We start from the raw sequence: 17,011 nt of genomic DNA, 5'->3' as shown, positions 1-17,011 counted from the left end.
ATAGCAGACTTCCTGAGTCGGAGGAGGTTATCTCCAGGAGAGTGGAGCCTCAAGAGATCAGTTTTTTTTTTAAAGTTTGCAACAAATAGGGGCATCCGACAGTGGATCTCTTTGCTTCTCAGAGAAACAAGCAAACAGATCTTTTTTTTATTCCCCCTCATTCAGGGACAACCCAACAAGAGTGGATGCCTTTTCAGGTCCTTGGCTGCCAGGTCTGCTATATGCCTTCCTACCAATCCAGTTAATCCCAAAAGTCCTGACAAAGATTGCAGAAGAGCACTCTTACGTAATCCTGATTCCCCCATGTTGGCCAAAGAGGGCATAGTTCCCCCTGCTTCTGACGCTTTTCAGAAAGAGGTACTGGATTCTTCCTCAGTCCCTGGCACCCAACAATCAACCAGTTAAAGCTCACTGCCTGGAATTTGAATGGTTCATCCTAAAGTCAAAGGGGTTTTCAGATGCCGTCATCAACACTCTTCTTTCCAGCAGAAAACCAGTCACGTCCAACATCTATTTTAGGACTTGGAAGACCTTTCTCCCATTTTCCAAGGATTCCTGGAACCGTACTTTACCACCTGATACTAAGGTAATTTTAGACTTTTTGCAAAAAGTTCTTGACAAAGGACTCAGAGTTAGCACCATCAAGGTCCAGATAGCCGCCCTTAGTGCCTTTTATGGAAGTCAGGTTGGCCGGGTTGGATTTAATCAAGAGGTTCATTAAAGGGGCAAGTAGACTGCATCCTGTTCATAGATCCACGATCCCTCCCTGGGATCTTAACCTTGTCCTTTCTGTCCTAACGGATCATCCTTTTGAGCCTCTTGACGGAATCTCTTTCAGACTCCTATCTCTAAAAATGGCCTTTCTTATAGCAATCACCTCGGCCAGGAGAATCGGAGAGATTCAGGCCTTGCCATGTAGGCCTCCATATCTTAATATTTTGGAAGACAGAATAGTGTTAAGACATGAGCCTTCTTTCTGACCAAAATTTCTGACCGAAATTTCACTGTCAACAGGAAATCTTGTTGCCTACATTCTGCGCCCAGGCAAAATCATCTAAGGAGTTGAAGTTTCATCATTTGGATGTGCGTAGGTGTGTACTGTCTTATCTAGATTCTACAAAAGATCTAAGGAAAACATATCGCTTACTGGTCCAGTATGCAGATCAAAATAAGGGACAGGCAGCTTCAAAAGCTACCATCGCCCGATGAATTAAGATGACTATCAGCATGGCATATAAAGAAAAAGGACTCTCCCCACCAGCTGGATTAAAAGCCCATTCCACAAGAGCAGTATTAACCTCTTGGGCAGAAAATGCCTCAGCATCTTTATCTCAAATCTGCCAGGCAGCAACCTGGTCTAGTCCATCAACCTTTTTCAATCACTATAAGCTGGACATACATTCTAACAGGGACTTGTCCTTCGGACGAAAAGTTCTGTCTTTAGTAGTCCCTCCCTAGCCTGATTACTTTGTTAATCCTCCTGCTTAGTGGCGTTGGGGAGGCGTACGGAAAAGATGAAGATTACTCTTACCGGTAATTGGATTTTCCGTATAGTCTCCACAACGGCACTGGGTCTTTTCCACCCTGATATTGTTTCGATTATGTTATGAGCTAATGAATGGAAAAAAATAATTCTCTCCCAAAATAAAAATCTTATTTTCTCCAGAATCATCCTGAGTTCTTAGGTATTTACTGGAGAAGGTTAAAAGGAGGAGGCTTTTAAACTTTGTTCTCTACGTTGTTTCCTGTCCCTGGGAGGCGGGGTACCCTTCTGCTTAGTGCCGTTGTGGAGGCTATACGGAAAATCCAATTACCGGTAAGAGTAATCTTCATCTTTCCATCTCCTGTTCGAAAAATCCATTTAATATATGGTCCCCAGATAGGGGACGTATCAGATATTAAACTGATGAGAACAGATACTACACTTGATCTTAGCCAAAAGTCTGAGAAGCGATAATGCATCTCTATTGTGCAGTTGTGTGCGTTGCTGCCGAGATACCGCAGGTAGATAGAGGGACAAACGCTAATGTAATAACTAATTGCATCTGGTGTAATATACTGTACCGGTTGCCCCCCAAAAAATAACTGATTGAGGGGTGTGATATACCTATAATATATCTTCTAACATAGAAAGTATATTACAGTGCATTTGTATTGTGCAGCAGTTGTGTGAAGTTCTGTTGAGATACCGCAGGTAGATAGAGGGACAAACGCTATTGGAATAAGTAATTGCAACATGTGATATACCTGTTGTTTAAAAAAGAAAACTGATTAAGGGGTGCGATATACAGTGGGAGGCGAAAGTTTGGGCAACCTTGTTAATCGTCATGATTTTCCTGTATAAATCATTGGTTGTTACGATAAAAAATGTCAGTTAAATATATCATATAGGAGACACACACAGTGATATTTGAGAAGTGAAATGAAGTTTATTGGATTTACAGAAAGTGTGCTATAATTGTTTAAACAAAATTAGGCAGGTGCATAAATTTGGGCACCACAAAAAAGGAATGAAATCAATGTTTAGTAGATCCTCCTTTTGCAGAAATTACAGCCTCTAAATGCTTCCTGTAGGTTCCAATGAGAGTCTGGATTCTGGTTGAAGGTATTTTGGACCATTCCTCTTTACAAAACATCTTTAGTTCATTCAGGTTTGATGGCTTCCGAGCATGGACAGCTATCTTTAAGTCACACCACAGATTTTCAATTATATTCAGGTCTGGGGACTGAGATGGCCATTCCAGAACGTTGTACTTGTTCCTCTGCATAAATGCCTTAGTAGATTTTGAGCAGTGTTTAGGGTCGTTGTCTTGTTGAAAGATCCAGCCTCGGCGCAGCTTCAGCTTTGTCACTGATTCCTGGACATTGGTCTCCAGAATCTGCTGATACTGAGTGGAATCCATGCGTCCCTCAACTTTGACAAGATTCCCAGTCCCTGCACTGGCCACACAGCCCCACAGCATGATGGAACCACCACCATATTTTACTGTAGGTAGCAGGTGTTTTTCTTGAAATGTTGTGTTCTTTTTCCTCCCTTGTTATGGCCAAATAACTCAATTTTAGTTTCATCAGTCCACAGCACCTTATTCCAAAATGAAGCTGGCTTGTCCAAATGTGCTTTAGCCCACCTCAAGCGGCACTTTGTGCTGTGGGCGGAGAAAAGGCTTCCTCTGCATCACTCTTGCATACAGCATCTCCTTGTGTAAAGTGCGCCGAATGGTTGAACGATGCACAGTGACTCCATCTGCAGCAAGATGATGTTGTAGGTCTTTGGTGCTGGTCTGTGGGTTGACTCTGACTGTTCTCATTATTCGTCGCTTCTGTCTCTCCGAGATTTTTCTTGGTCTGCCACTTCGAGCCTTAACTTGAACTGAGCCTGTGGTCTTCCATTTCCTCAATATGTTCCTAACTGTGGAAACAGACAGCTGAAATCTCTGAGACAGCTTTCTGTATCCTTCCCCTAAACCATGACGGTGAACAATCTTTGTCTTCAGGTCATTTAAGAGTTGTTTTGAGACCCCCATGTTGCTACTCTTCAGAGAGAATTAAAAGAGGAGGGAAACTTACAATTGACCCCCTTAAATACTCTTTCTCATAATTGGATTCACCTGTGTATGTAGGTCAGGGGTCACTGAGCTTACCAAGCCAATTTGAGTTCCAATAATTAGTTCTAAAGGTTTTGGAATCAATAAAATGACAACAGTGCCCAAATTTATGCACCTGCCTAATTTTGTTTACACAATTATAGCACACTTTCTGTAAATCCAATAAACTTCATTTCACGTCTCAAATATCACTGTGTGTGTCTCCTATATGATAGATTTAACTGACATTTTTTATCGTAACAACCAACGATTTATACAGGAAAATCATGACGATTAACAAGGTTGCCCAAACTTTCGCATCCCACTGTACCTGCTTCCACAAAATACAGATTTAGGGGTGTGACACACCAGCTTCCACCAAATCTAGATTGAGGCCTGCGATACACCAGCTTCCCCCAAATATTGATTAAGGGGTTTAATATACCTGCTTCCAGCAAATACTCATTAAGGGGTTCTATATACCTATTTCCACAAAATACTGATACAGGGTATTGATATACCGGCTTCCACCAAATATTGATTGAGGCCTGCTATATACCAGCTTCCACAAAATATTGATTAAGAAGTTTGATTTACCAGCTCCCAGCAAACACTCATTATTGGGTTCTATATACCTGTTTCCACAAAATACTGATAGAGGGGAATGATATACCGGCTTCCATAAAATATTGATTGAGGCCTGCGATATACCCGCTTCCAGAAATTCTGCTCTTCTATAGGGACTTTGTCACAGGGTAATTTTGAAAATGACAGGCAGAGGAAGAGGCAGGCCATTCCACAGTGGTGGTAGGCGTCGGGCAGGCACACCAGGCCGGAGCCTAAGTGGGAAGTTGGAGAAGGTGCGTGCGATTACATCAAAGGACGCACCAGAGTTGGTTGAGTGGCTCACTCAGCTTTCCTCTTCTGCACCCTCCTCATCCTCTGTATCTGCACCCTCCTCACTCTCTGCTGTGTGCACCCCCAAAGACACAACCACCACTATAGCCCCTCCACTCGAGTCAGAGGAATCATTTTCCCATCCATTCTCAGACCTTACCGATGCATTGGATCAGGTAGAGGAGCTAGCAACGGTCGCCACCCAGCGGTCTGACGACAGTACCCAGATCATCCGAAGGACGGAGGTCCCCGCTGTTGCTGCCTACTCCGAGATCTCTAATGTCAGTGGTGGTAAAGGTGACGATTATGACGTTTCGATGGATGTCACGTGGGTGCCCAAAAGAGAGGAAAAGGAGGGGAGTTCAGAGGGAGAGGCAGAGCAGCAGGTAGGGTGTAGAAGGAGGAGAAGCAGGCAGAACTCACAATGCACAGGAGGCAAAACGCAGACTGAAAATGTATCTGGAGCTAGCCATTCACCATGCACGGTCACATCTGGCGCTCCCAGGATGCCGGCACATGGCTCTGCAGTGTGGTCTTTTTTTAACATGTCAGCTGCTGACAATAGTGTTGCCATCTGCAGCCTATGCTGTCAACGCATAAGTGGCGGTAAGCCCAACACTCACATAGGGAGGACCGCCTTAATAAGGCACCTGGCCTCCCATCACCAAGCCCTGTGGGAGCAATACCGTCAGAACCCACAAAGCCACACTCTCTGAGCTCCACGTCCTGCCTCTTCTCCTTCTCCTCTCTCCTCCCAGTTATCCCCCATTCCACCTTCCACCGTGCTCTCGTTGTGTTCATCTGGCAAAAGGCAGGCTTCCGTGGCCCAAATGTTTGAGCGTAAAAAGTTGATGACGCCAGATAATCCTCTTGCCCAACGGCTAACTGCCGGCTTGTCGGAACTGCTAGCCCGCCAACTACTGCCATAAAACTGGTGGACTCGGAGGCCTTTACAAAATTTGTGGACATTGTGGACACCGCAATAGACAGTCCCTGGAAGGAAATACAGTATTTCTCCTAGAAGGGCATCTCAGAGCTATATGGCCATGTTCAGCGGCAAGTGATTGTATGTCTTGTACACAGTGTCGGTGCCAAGATACATCTGACCACAGACACATGGTCTAGCAAACACGGGCCGGTAAGGTACATAACTTTTACTGCCCACTGATTGAACCTTCTGACGGCTGCCAAGCATGCAGCCCGTGGCACCCATGTGGATTTGGTGTTACCACCACGGATTGCATGCAGGCCTGCATCTTCTTCTCCTCCTCCTACACCATCCTCCGTCTAATCGTCGGCTGAGTCCTCCTTTTCCACTGCTACTGCCTCTTCATGCTGTGCTGTGGCTGTTGTGTCTGGAAGCCAGGAGCCACACTGGTCCAGCATTCCTTTCAGCTCTGTGGTCACAGGCTGATCAGTGGCTAACCCCGCTTGACAGTTGGTAAAATTGTGTGCGACAATGGTTCCAATCTGCGGAGCGCGCTGAAACAGAGCAAAATTACACACGTGCTGTGCATGGCACACATCCTGAACTTAGTCGTGCAACGATTGGTTGACAAATGCCTCGGGGTCCAGGACGTCTTGCGGCAGGCCAGGAAAATCTCTGGCCATTTTAGAAGATCTTACACGGCCATGGTTCGCCTTGCTGATGTTCAGCGGCGACACCACTTGCCCGTCAGATGTCTGATTTGTGACTTCCCGACGTGCTGGAACTCTACCTTGTATATGCTTGATAGGCTGCTCCAGCAGCAATGTGCCGTTAACGACTACCTGTACGAACTCTGCGGCAGGACAGGTTCTAGGAGCTTGTTTTTTTTTCATCGCGCTAGTGGCTGCGGATGCGCGACGCATGCAGACTTCTGCAGCTACTTGATGAGATCACTAAACTGATCAGTCGCAGCCAGGGTGCCCTCAGTGACATCGTACCTTACGCCTTCTTTCTGGAGCGTGCATTTCGTTGTGTCATTGATCAACTGTCGAGGAGCAGGAAGATGAGGAAGTCGCAATGCTGAATGAATTCCCAGGGGGGCTACTCCATCTAAGAAAAGTCAGCAGGAGTCTATAGAGGAGTCAGAGGAGGATGGTGCCTAACAGGAGGAAGAGCAAGAAGAGCAGGCTTTGAACTTTTCGGGGAAACTGAGGATGACATTCTCTTTACGGGGCGATGGGCAGGAGCCAGGCCGGTCCACCGCTTCCAATTTAGTGCAAATGGGGGCCTTCATGCTCCAGTCTTTGAAGAGGGACCCCCGTATAAAAAATAAAAAGGGCAAGGACCAGTACTAGGTGGCAACGTACTTAGACCCCTGGTACGAGCACAAAATGGCGGACATGTTACCAGCATCACAGAGGGCTGTCAGAATGCTGTTGCGGGTACTGGCAGAGGAATTTCCACCGACAGAGAAACAGTTGCGGATACCAATCCTACAGCGCATGCAAGAGGAGGGCGGTTTGAAGATGTGTTGGACACTTCCAGAGTTCCAGCCTCAGGAAACGCCTAGACCAAAAGGTGTCCGAATACATCGGGTTAACGGCAGATGTGGACGTTCTGAGAAGCTAGGAACCCCTGGACTACTGGGTGCGCAGGCTTGTCCTGTGGTCAGAGCTGGCACAATTTGCCATGGTACTCTTGGCTTGCCCCTCATCGAGTGTCCTGTCCGAAATGACGTTCAGCACAGCAGTGGGGATCATGACCGATAAGCACACCCACCTAGCTCACAACAGTGTGGACTATCTCACATTTTTAAGCATGTATCTCGGAGGAATTCAACACCTGCGATGACCACGTTTTAATTGAATTTCCTCATGCCAGCCCACACATATCCGCCACCACCCAGAACAATTAATGGTCCCTGTCTTATGTAAATACAGCGGCATAAAAGTCCTTTTCTGTCCAGTGAATGCCTAATATTTGGGGCCATGGAGGAATTCAACACCTATGACAACCACGTGTTATCGAATTTTAACTATTATCATTTGGGATAAAGAAAAATGTGGCTCCCCTCCTTGCTGAGAAGGATACGGTGCTCTTATCGTGACAATGCTCGGGGTCACTTTACCGACATTATTTTATAAACTAGATAGGCACTCAGCATCCAAAGTCTCCCTGAAATAAGCATTTATTTGCATATAATATAGGATTTAAAATGTACACTATTATTAAACAAAAAATGATTAAAGTAAACAATTAAAAATTCCACCCTAAAAAATCATTGACGTCATATATCAAAGACACCATTCAGTTTTAATTCAGGTTGTGACTGATCTCCATTAAGAAAGGTTAAATATTAGTGATGAGCGAGCATGCTCGGCCGAATACTTGTTCGACTCGAGCATTGCTATGCTCGGCATATGGCGGTACTCGGCCGAGTACCACATGTGCTTGAGCGCCATGCTCGAGTCTCCTGCCCGCACATATCGCGGCTGCTAAGCAGCCAATAAATGTCTAGGTAAGTGCTGCCATCACTGTAATGCCAGTAGCCATGCCGAGTCAAGGAGAACTGCGCTTAGGAATGGACAGATAGTGTAGGGAGTTTCCGATCACAATTTATTCAATTTTAAATTGTTTTAAAGACCCAATAGTGCTTTTAAGGACTATTGTGTGTGTGGTGGCAGCAATTTAACAGTGCAAAGTTGTACTCCATTATTTATTTTTTATACTTTTCAAAATAGCGATTATTTTGCTATATAGAAGGTGTCTGGAGTGACTTGTGACATCTGTTCAGCAATACCTTCTGTGTGTCAGGGGCAGAGATAGGAAGAATATTAGTGAAAATAATAATTTTTTCCCCATAATTCACATTTTTGCGGTCAACGGTGTAATCCGTGAATTGTATGATCTGCGCTTTAACACCTTGTGTGGTTGTCAGACCCAGATATAGGGAAACAATTTAAAATACAGAACTATTTTTCTCCCATAATCTGTCCACATTTTTTCTGTCAACGGTGTAATCCATGAATTGAGTGATCTGCGCTTCAATACCTTGTGTGGTTGTCAAGCCTAGATATAGGGAAAAATATAAATATAAACTACATCAGAAAACAGTGTCTGTACCGCAGAGTCCAATAATCTGGGCCTAAAATATTGTCCATATTCTGTGGTGTTCTGTGACATATATACAGTATGCCATCCGAAAACTGTTTATTTAGGGCAAATTCCCAAAATCTGGGCCTAATATAGTGTCAATATTCTGAGTGTTTCTGTGACATATACTCAGGGCCGGCGACCACCTGTTAGCAGGGGGCGCCGGTCCCGTGCGGTTAAAAAAAAAAGCGTTGCCGCAAGTTGTTTTTTTTAAGTATGGCGGCGAGCACTCCCCCGCACCAGGCGGCTGCCGCAATGCCCGGGCTGGTGCGTCTATGATTGTGCACCGCCCGGGCGCAGCCTGAAGAGAGGGACTGACAGGAGGGAAGCGCCTCTAATGTAGCGTGGCCGAGCTCTGTTTGGTCCGCGGTACAGGAGCTTTTGTTTCCTGTACCCGGCCAGACTGACAGGAAGTGCTCACTTAGTGTGCACTTCCTTTCAGTATGGCCGGGTACAGGAAACAAATGCTCCTGTACCGCAGACCGAACAGAGCTTGGCTACGCTACACTAGAGGTGGGGGGGAATGAGAGTGACAAGGGAGGGGGGGAGTAAATGAGAGTGAAAAGGGAGGGGGGAGTAAATGAGAGAGACAAGAAAGGGGGGAGAAAATGAGAGTGACAAGGGAGGGGGGGAGTAAATGAGAGTGACAAGGGAGGGGGGAATGAGAGTGACAAGGGAGGGAGGGGGGAGTAAATGAGAGTGACAAGGGAGGGGGGAAGAAGAGAGTGACAAGGGAGGGAGGGGGGAGAAGAGAGTGACAAGGGAGTCCTCAGAGCCAGACCAAGAGCGACAAGGGAGTCCCCAGAGCCAGACAAAAAGCCAGACTGCAGCCAGAGACCAGATCATCTTATTGTCCTGGTGGTAAGTAGACAATGCAATATGTTTATTATGTAATTGTTTAGTTATTAATACTACATTGGAAACTAATTTACCTCACATTAAGGCTCCATTCACACGTCCTCAACGTGTTTTGCGGATACACGGAGCCGCGGATCCGCAAACACGGAAAGCGGCAATGTGCGTTCCGCATCTTGAGGACTGAACATTGCCGTCACTAATAGAATATGCTTGTTCTTGTCCGCAATTGCGGATAAGAACAGGACATGTTATATTTTGTTGCGGAACGGAAGTGCGGACCCGGAAGTGCGGATCCGCAATTCCGTGTCCGGGCAGCACATCGTGCTGCCCCATAGGAATGAATGGGTCCGCAATTCCGTTCCGCAAAATGCAGAATGAAATTGCGGAGGTGTGAATGGAGCCTAAAAGGACACTATAGTCCCAGAGCCACTACAGTTTAATGTAGTGGTACTGGTGTCTATAGCCTGTTCCTCCAGAAAAAAGACACTGTGCAGTACTGGTGTTAAAGGAGCACTATAGTGCCAGGAAAACAAACTCATTTTCCTGGCACTATATAGTTGTTAGGAGTGGGGCACCCTCGTGTCCCCCTCCCACTGGGCTGAAGGGGTTAAAACCCCTTCAGCCATTTACCTTTCTCCAGCGCCGGCACTGGAAAATCTTCTCCCCGATCCTCCTCTCAGCTGCACATGCGCACGCATTCAAAACTATGTTCCGCGTCTTCCCACTGTAATTTTCACAGTGAGAATCGAGGAAGCACCTCTAGCGGCTGTCAGGGAGACAGCTACAAGAAGCTTGATTAACCCTAAGGGAAACATAGCAGTTCTTTTAATTTAAATGCTGAGAAAGGGGTGGAACATATGTGATGTCATGATATGGGCAGATCATCTGATAAGGGGGGGCAGCAATTTTTATCTTGCCTAGGGCGGCAAAAATCCTTGCACCGGCCCTGCATATACTGTCCTGCATCTGAAAACTGTGTCTTTAGCGGACTGTAAAAAAATCTGTGCCACATCTAGTGACAAAACCATTAATATGAAGAAGGCAAGCACTAAGTGCTTGTGCCTGCTTGTGCCTGCTGCCAGTGCACCAGAAAAAATAATAATAATCCACCGTACCCAGCTTCATGTCCAACTTAGCTGGGTGGCACAGGACAACACTGTCCAAGTCGGACCAGTGCGAACAGTTGGTCGGTTGAATAGCTGAAGATACTGCTTCCAGTCTGTTAAGCACCACCCTCTCTTCCACCAAGTCTAGTCTCTGTAGCCAAGAGTCTGGTCAACCAAATCCTCTCTGATCATCCTGAAAATCCCACACTCGTATATTTCGAGGAGCTCGATCCAGCGCAACTATTACATTTGGCCCTCGCGCCCAGCATGCTTGAAGAGGGACCTGAGATATTGTGCCCTGATTCCCAACCTCTTCAGCCTTCACAGTCTCAAGAAGATGACGGTGGTGAGCGGCAATCATTCGTTCACGAGGTGGATGATGATGAGACAGTTACCGATCACTGAGGTTGTGGTTAGGTCAAATGAGGAGAATGAGCAGAGTGAGGAAGTGGAAGAGGAGTGGTTGACAATGAGGTCACTGACCAAACATAGAAAGGTGAAAAGCCGAGTGAGGACAGTAGTACAGAGGGGGTTGCAAAAGGGAGAAGTTGGCCCACACCAAACAGGCCCACAATCATTACACCGAGCATCCCCATGCGTAAATCTACCTTGCCAAGGGGTAGGTGTTCCGCAGTATGGCGCTTTTTTGAGGAAAATGCAGACGACAAAAGAGTGGTAGTTTCCAACCTGTGCCATACCAAAATGAGCCGGGGCGTGAACACTAGCAACCTCACCACCATCAGCATGATCCACCACATGACATCCAAGCACCCTAACAAGTGGGCCGAATGCCTGGATCCACAATCTGGGTCTGCGGGTCACACCACTGCCTCCTCTTCCCCTGTTTTACGCACTGCTGGCCAATCCCCTGTCGAAGGCGCAGGCCCGGAAGCCCCTTGCCCTGCACCCGGACCTTCACATGAACCATCAGCAACAACATCCACTTCCCTGTCCCAGCGCAGCGTCCAAATTTCCATAACACAGTCATTTGAATGCAAGCGCAAATACCCACCCACAGGCCATAGCACTAAATGCGCAACTTTCGAATTACTGGCCCTTACAATGTTACCATTTAGGCTTGTGGACACTGAGACCTTCTGCAGCCTGATGTCGGCAGCCATCCCTCGGTATTCAGTACTTAGGCGCCACTGTTTTTCACGTTGTGCCGTGCCAGCATTACACCAGCATGTGTCCCAGAACAACACCCGTGCCCTGACCAGCACAGTTACTGGGAAGGTCCACTTAACCACGGACACATGGAAAAGTGTTGGTGGCCAGGGACGCTATATTTCCCTGACCACACACTGGGTGAATATTGTGGAGGCCGGCCGTGAGTCGTACCCTGGGATGGCACAGGTGCTACCCACGCCCAGGATTGCGGGTCCTACGTCCATCAGGGTCTCCACCAGCAGCTATATTACTGGCTCCAACCCCCACTTCTTCTCCTACGCCGCCTCCTCCTCCACTTCCACCTCCAGCAGCAGTCAGCCATCAGTCGCTAGCTGGAAGCAGTGTAGCACTGCTGTGGGTAAGCGTCAACAGGCCGTGCTGAAGTTGATCTGTTTAGGGGATAAATAGCACACCGCCGCAGAGTTGTGGCAGAGTATAAGGGACCAAACTGAGCCTTGGCTCTCGCCACTCAACCTACAACCAGGCATGGTTGTGTCTGACAGTGGCCGTAACTTGGTGGCAGCTTTGGAGCTCGGCAACCTGACACACATCCCATGCCTAGCCCACGTCTTAAACTTAGTGGTTCAGTGGTTTATCAAAACCTACCCCAATTTGCCACAGCGCGCCGCGTGTGTGCCCATTTCCGCAAGTCGTCCACAGCTTCAGCCGGTCTGTCAACGCTGCAGCAGCGCTTGCGGCTTCCAGCTCACCGACTGTTGTGCGACATGAGTAGGGATGAGCGAACTCGAACTGTATAGTTCGGGTTCGTACCGAATTTTGGAGTGTCCGTGACACGGACCCGAACATTTTCGTAAAAGTCCGGGTTGGGGTTCGGTGTTCGACGCTTTCTTGGCGCTTTTTGAAAGGCTGCAAAGCAGCCAATCAACAAGCGTCATACTACTTTCCCCAAGAGGCCATCACAGCCTTGCCTACTATTGGCATGGCTGTGATTGGCCAGTGCAGCATGTGACCCAGCCTCTATATAAGCTTGGGTCACGTAGCGCTGCACGTCACTCTGCTGATTCAAGCATAGTGAGAGGTTGCTGCTGCGACGTTAGGGCGAGATTAGGCAGATTAACTCCTCCAAAAGACTTCATTCTGTGATCGATCTGCAGCTGTGGATCATTGAAGTGCTAATATCGACTTGCTCACTTTTTTGAGGCTGCCCAGAGCGTTTTTAGATCACTTTTTTCTGGGGTGATCGGCGGCCATTTTGTGGCTTGTGGTGCGCCAGCACAAGCTATCACCAAGTGTATTTAACCATCAATAGTGTGGTTATTTTTTGCTATATCCTACATCAGCTGCAGGCTGAGCCTGTGTCACCGAAGTGCATTTAACCATCAACAGTCTGGTTATTTTTTGGCCATATACGACATCAGCTGCAGGCTGAGCCTGTGTCACCGAAGTGCATTTAACCATCAACAGTCTGGTTATTTTTTGGCCATATACGACATCAGCTGCAGGCTAAGCCTGTGTCACCGAAGTGCATTTAACCATCAACAGTCTGGTTATTTTTTGGCCATATACTACATCTGGTGCAGGCTGAGCCTGTGTCACCCAAGTGCATTTAACCATCAATAGTGTGGTTATTTTTTGGCCATATACTACATCAGGGGCAAGTTGAGCCTGTCACACAGCGCCTAAAAAAATAGACCTGACATTTCTATTCAACCAAATTTGTACTGTTTTAGCTGGTCAAGTTATTTGTAGTGACCGTAAAAGCACACTTTTTGTTCTGGGTTGAAAAACTATTCTCAAATTTGCCATTCTCAAAATAACTAGTTTCTGCTATATGAGGCCTACTTGAAATCTATCCCAAAAAGGATATCTTATATTGAAGGTGCTGATAGTGTCATTCAGAAAAATTTAACACACGCGCTACCGTGCAGATACAAGTCTAATTCTGTGATTAAACCTATACCTGTCACACAGCGCAAAAAAAAACAGGCCTCACATTTCTATTCAATCAAATCTGTACTGTTTTAGCTGGTCAAGTTATTTGTAGTGACCGTAAAAGCACACTTTTTGTTCTGGGTTGAAAAACTATTCCCAAATTTGCCATTCTCAAAATAACTAGTTTCTGCTATATGAGGCCTACTTGAAATCTATCCCAAAAAGGATATCTTACATTGAAGGTGCTGATAGTGTCATTCAGAAAAACCTAACACACACGCTACCGTGCAGATACAAGTCTAATTCTGTGATTAAACCTATACCTGTCACACAGCGCAAAAAAAAACAGGCCTCACATTTCTATTTAACCAAATCTGTACTGTTTTAGCTGGTCAAGTTATTTGTAGTGACCGTAAAAGCACACTTTTTGTTCTGGGTTGAAAAACTATTCCCAAATTTGCCATTCTCAAAATAACTAGTTTCTGCTATATGAGGCCTACTTGAAATCTATCCCAAAAAGGATATCTTACATTGAAGGTGCTGATAGTGTCATTCAGAAAAACCTAACACACACGCTACCGTGCAGATACAAGTCTAATTCTGTGATTAAACCTATACCTGTTACACAGCGCAAAAAAAAACAGGCCTCACATTTCTATTCAACCAAATCTGTACTGTTTTAGCTGGTCAAGTTATTTGTAGTGACCGTAAAAGCAAATTTTTTGTTCTGGGTTGAAAAACTATTCCCAAATTTGCCATTCTCAAAATAACTAGTTTCTGCTATATGAGGCCTACTTGAAATCTATCCCAAAAAGGATATCTTACATTGAAGGTGCTGATAGTGTCATTCAGAAAAACCTAACACACACGCTACCGTGCAGATGCAAGTCTAATTCTGTGATTAAACCTATACCTGTCACACAGCGCAAAAAAAAACAGGCCTCACATTTCTATTCAACCAAATCTGTACTGTTTTAGCTGGGCAAGTTATTTGTAGTGACTGTAAAAGCACACTTTTTGTTCTGGGTTGAAAAACTATTCCCAAATTTGCCATTCTCAAAATTGTGGTGAACGGGAACAATGTGGAAAACATCTAATAAGGGACGCGGACGCGGACATGGTCGTGGTGGTGTTAGTGGACCCTCTGGTGCTGGGAGAGGACGTGGCCGTTCTGCCACAGCCACACGTCCTAGTGAACCAACTACCTCAGGTCCCAGTAGCCAGCAGAATTTACAGCGATATTTGGTGGGGCCCAATGCCGTTCTAAGGATGGTAAGGCCTGAGCAGGTACAGGCATTAGTCAATTGGGTGGCGCCACTGTTTTTCACGTTGTGCCGTGCCAGCATTACACCAGCATGTGTCCCAGAACAACACCCGTGCCCTGACCAGCACAGTTACTGGGAAGGTCCACTTAACCACGGACACATGGAAAAGTGTTGGTGGCCAGGGACGCTATATTTCCCTGACCACACACTGGGTGAATATTGTGGAGGCCGGCCGTGAGTCGTACCCTGGGATGGCACAGGTGCTACCCACGCCCAGGATTGCGGGTCCTACGTCCATCAGGGTCTCCACCAGCAGCTATATTACTGGCTCCAACCCCCACTTCTTCTCCTACGCCGCCTCCTCCTCCACTTCCACCTCCAGCAGCAGTCAGCCATCAGTCGCTAGCTGGAAGCAGTGTAGCACTGCTGTGGGTAAGCGTCAACAGGCCGTGCTGAAGTTGATCTGTTTAGGGGATAAATAGCACACCGCCGCAGAGTTGTGGCAGAGTATAAGGGACCAAACTGAGCCTTGGCTCTCGCCACTCAACCTACAACCAGGCATGGTTGTGTCTGACAGTGGCCGTAACTTGGTGGCAGCTTTGGAGCTCGGCAACCTGACACACATCCCATGCCTAGCCCACGTCTTAATCTTAGTGGTTCAGTGGTTTATCAAAACCTACCCCAATTTGCCACAGCGCGCCGCGTGTGTGCCCATTTCCGCAAGTCGTCCACAGCTTCAGCCGGTCTGTCAACGCTGCAGCAGCGCTTGCGGCTTCCAGCTCACCGACTGTTGTGCGACATGAGTAGGGATGAGCGAACTCGAACTGTATAGTTCGGGTTTGTACCGAATTTTGGGGTGTCCGTGACACGGACCCGAACATTTTCGTAAAAGTCCGGGTTGGGGTTCGGTGTTCGGCGCTTTCTTGGCGCTTTTTGAAAGGCTGCAAAGCAGCCAATCAACAAGCGTCATACTACTTTCCCCAAGAGGCCATCACAGCCTTGCCTACTATTGGCATGGCTGTGATTGGCCAGTGCAGCATGTGACCCAGCCTCTATATAAGCTTGGGTCACGTAGCGCTGCACGTCACTCTGCTGATTCAAGCATAGTGAGAGGTTGCTGCTGCGACGTTAGGGCGAGATTAGGCAGATTAACTCCTCCAAAAGACTTCATTCTGTGATCGATCTGCAGCTGTGGATCATTGAAGTGCTAATATCGACTTGCTCACTTTTTTGAGGCTGCCCAGAGCGTTTTTAGATCACTTTTTTCTGGGGTGATCGGCGGCCATTTTGTGGCTTGTGGTGCTGGCGCACCACAAGCCACAAAATGGCCGCCGATCACCCCAGAAAAAAGTGATCTAAAAACGCTCTGGGCAGCCTCAAAAAAGTGAGCAAGTCGATAATAACCACACTATTGATGGTTAAATACACTTGGTGATAGCTTGCTATCACCAAGTGTATTTAACCATCAATAGTGTGGTTATTTTTTGCTATATCCTACATCAGCTGCAGGCTGAGCCTGTGTCACCAAAGTGCATTTAACCATCAACAGTCTGGTTATTTTTTGGCCATATACGACATCAGCTGCAGGCTGAGCCTGTGTCACCGAAGTGCATTTAACCATCAACAGTCTGGTTATTTTTTGGCCATATACGACATCAGCTGCAGGCTAAGCCTGTGTCACCGAAGTGCATTTAACCATCAACAGTCTGGTTATTTTTTGGCCATATACTACATCTGGTGCAGGCTGAGCCTGTGTCACCCAAGTGCATTTAACCATCAATAGTGTGGTTATTTTTTGGCCATATACTACATCAGGGGCAAGTTGAGCCTGTCACACAGCGCCTAAAAAAATAGACCTGACATTTCTATTCAACCAAATTTGTACTGTTTTAGCTGGTCAAGTTATTTGTAGTGACCGTAAAAGCACACTTTTTGTTCTGGGTTGAAAAACTATTCTCAAATTTGCCATTCTCAAAATAACTAGTTTCTGCTATATGAGGCCTACTTGAAATCTATCCCAAAAAGGATATCTTATATTGAAAGTGCTGATAGTGTCATTTAGAAAAACCTAACACACACGCTACCGTGCAGATACAAGTCTAATTCTGTGATTAAACCTATACCTGTCACACAGAACAAAAAAAAACAGGCCTCACA

General features: G+C 46.5%; 1 non-coding gene across 1 annotated transcript; it reads right to left on the bottom strand.

Annotated features, from left to right (window-relative positions):
- Window positions 1-1,773: 1,773 nt before the first annotated feature.
- LOC120996674 lies at window positions 1,774-1,955 on the bottom strand. Its single transcript, XR_005777842.1, has one exon. It is a non-coding gene; the product is annotated as a U2 spliceosomal RNA (small nuclear RNA).
- Window positions 1,956-17,011: the final 15,056 nt, after the last annotated feature.

This window comes from Bufo bufo, chromosome 3 (genome assembly GCF_905171765.1).
Source record: "Bufo bufo chromosome 3, aBufBuf1.1, whole genome shotgun sequence".
Taxonomy (NCBI): domain Eukaryota; kingdom Metazoa; phylum Chordata; class Amphibia; order Anura; family Bufonidae; genus Bufo; species Bufo bufo.
This window is presented reverse-complemented; position numbering and strand designations above follow the sequence as displayed.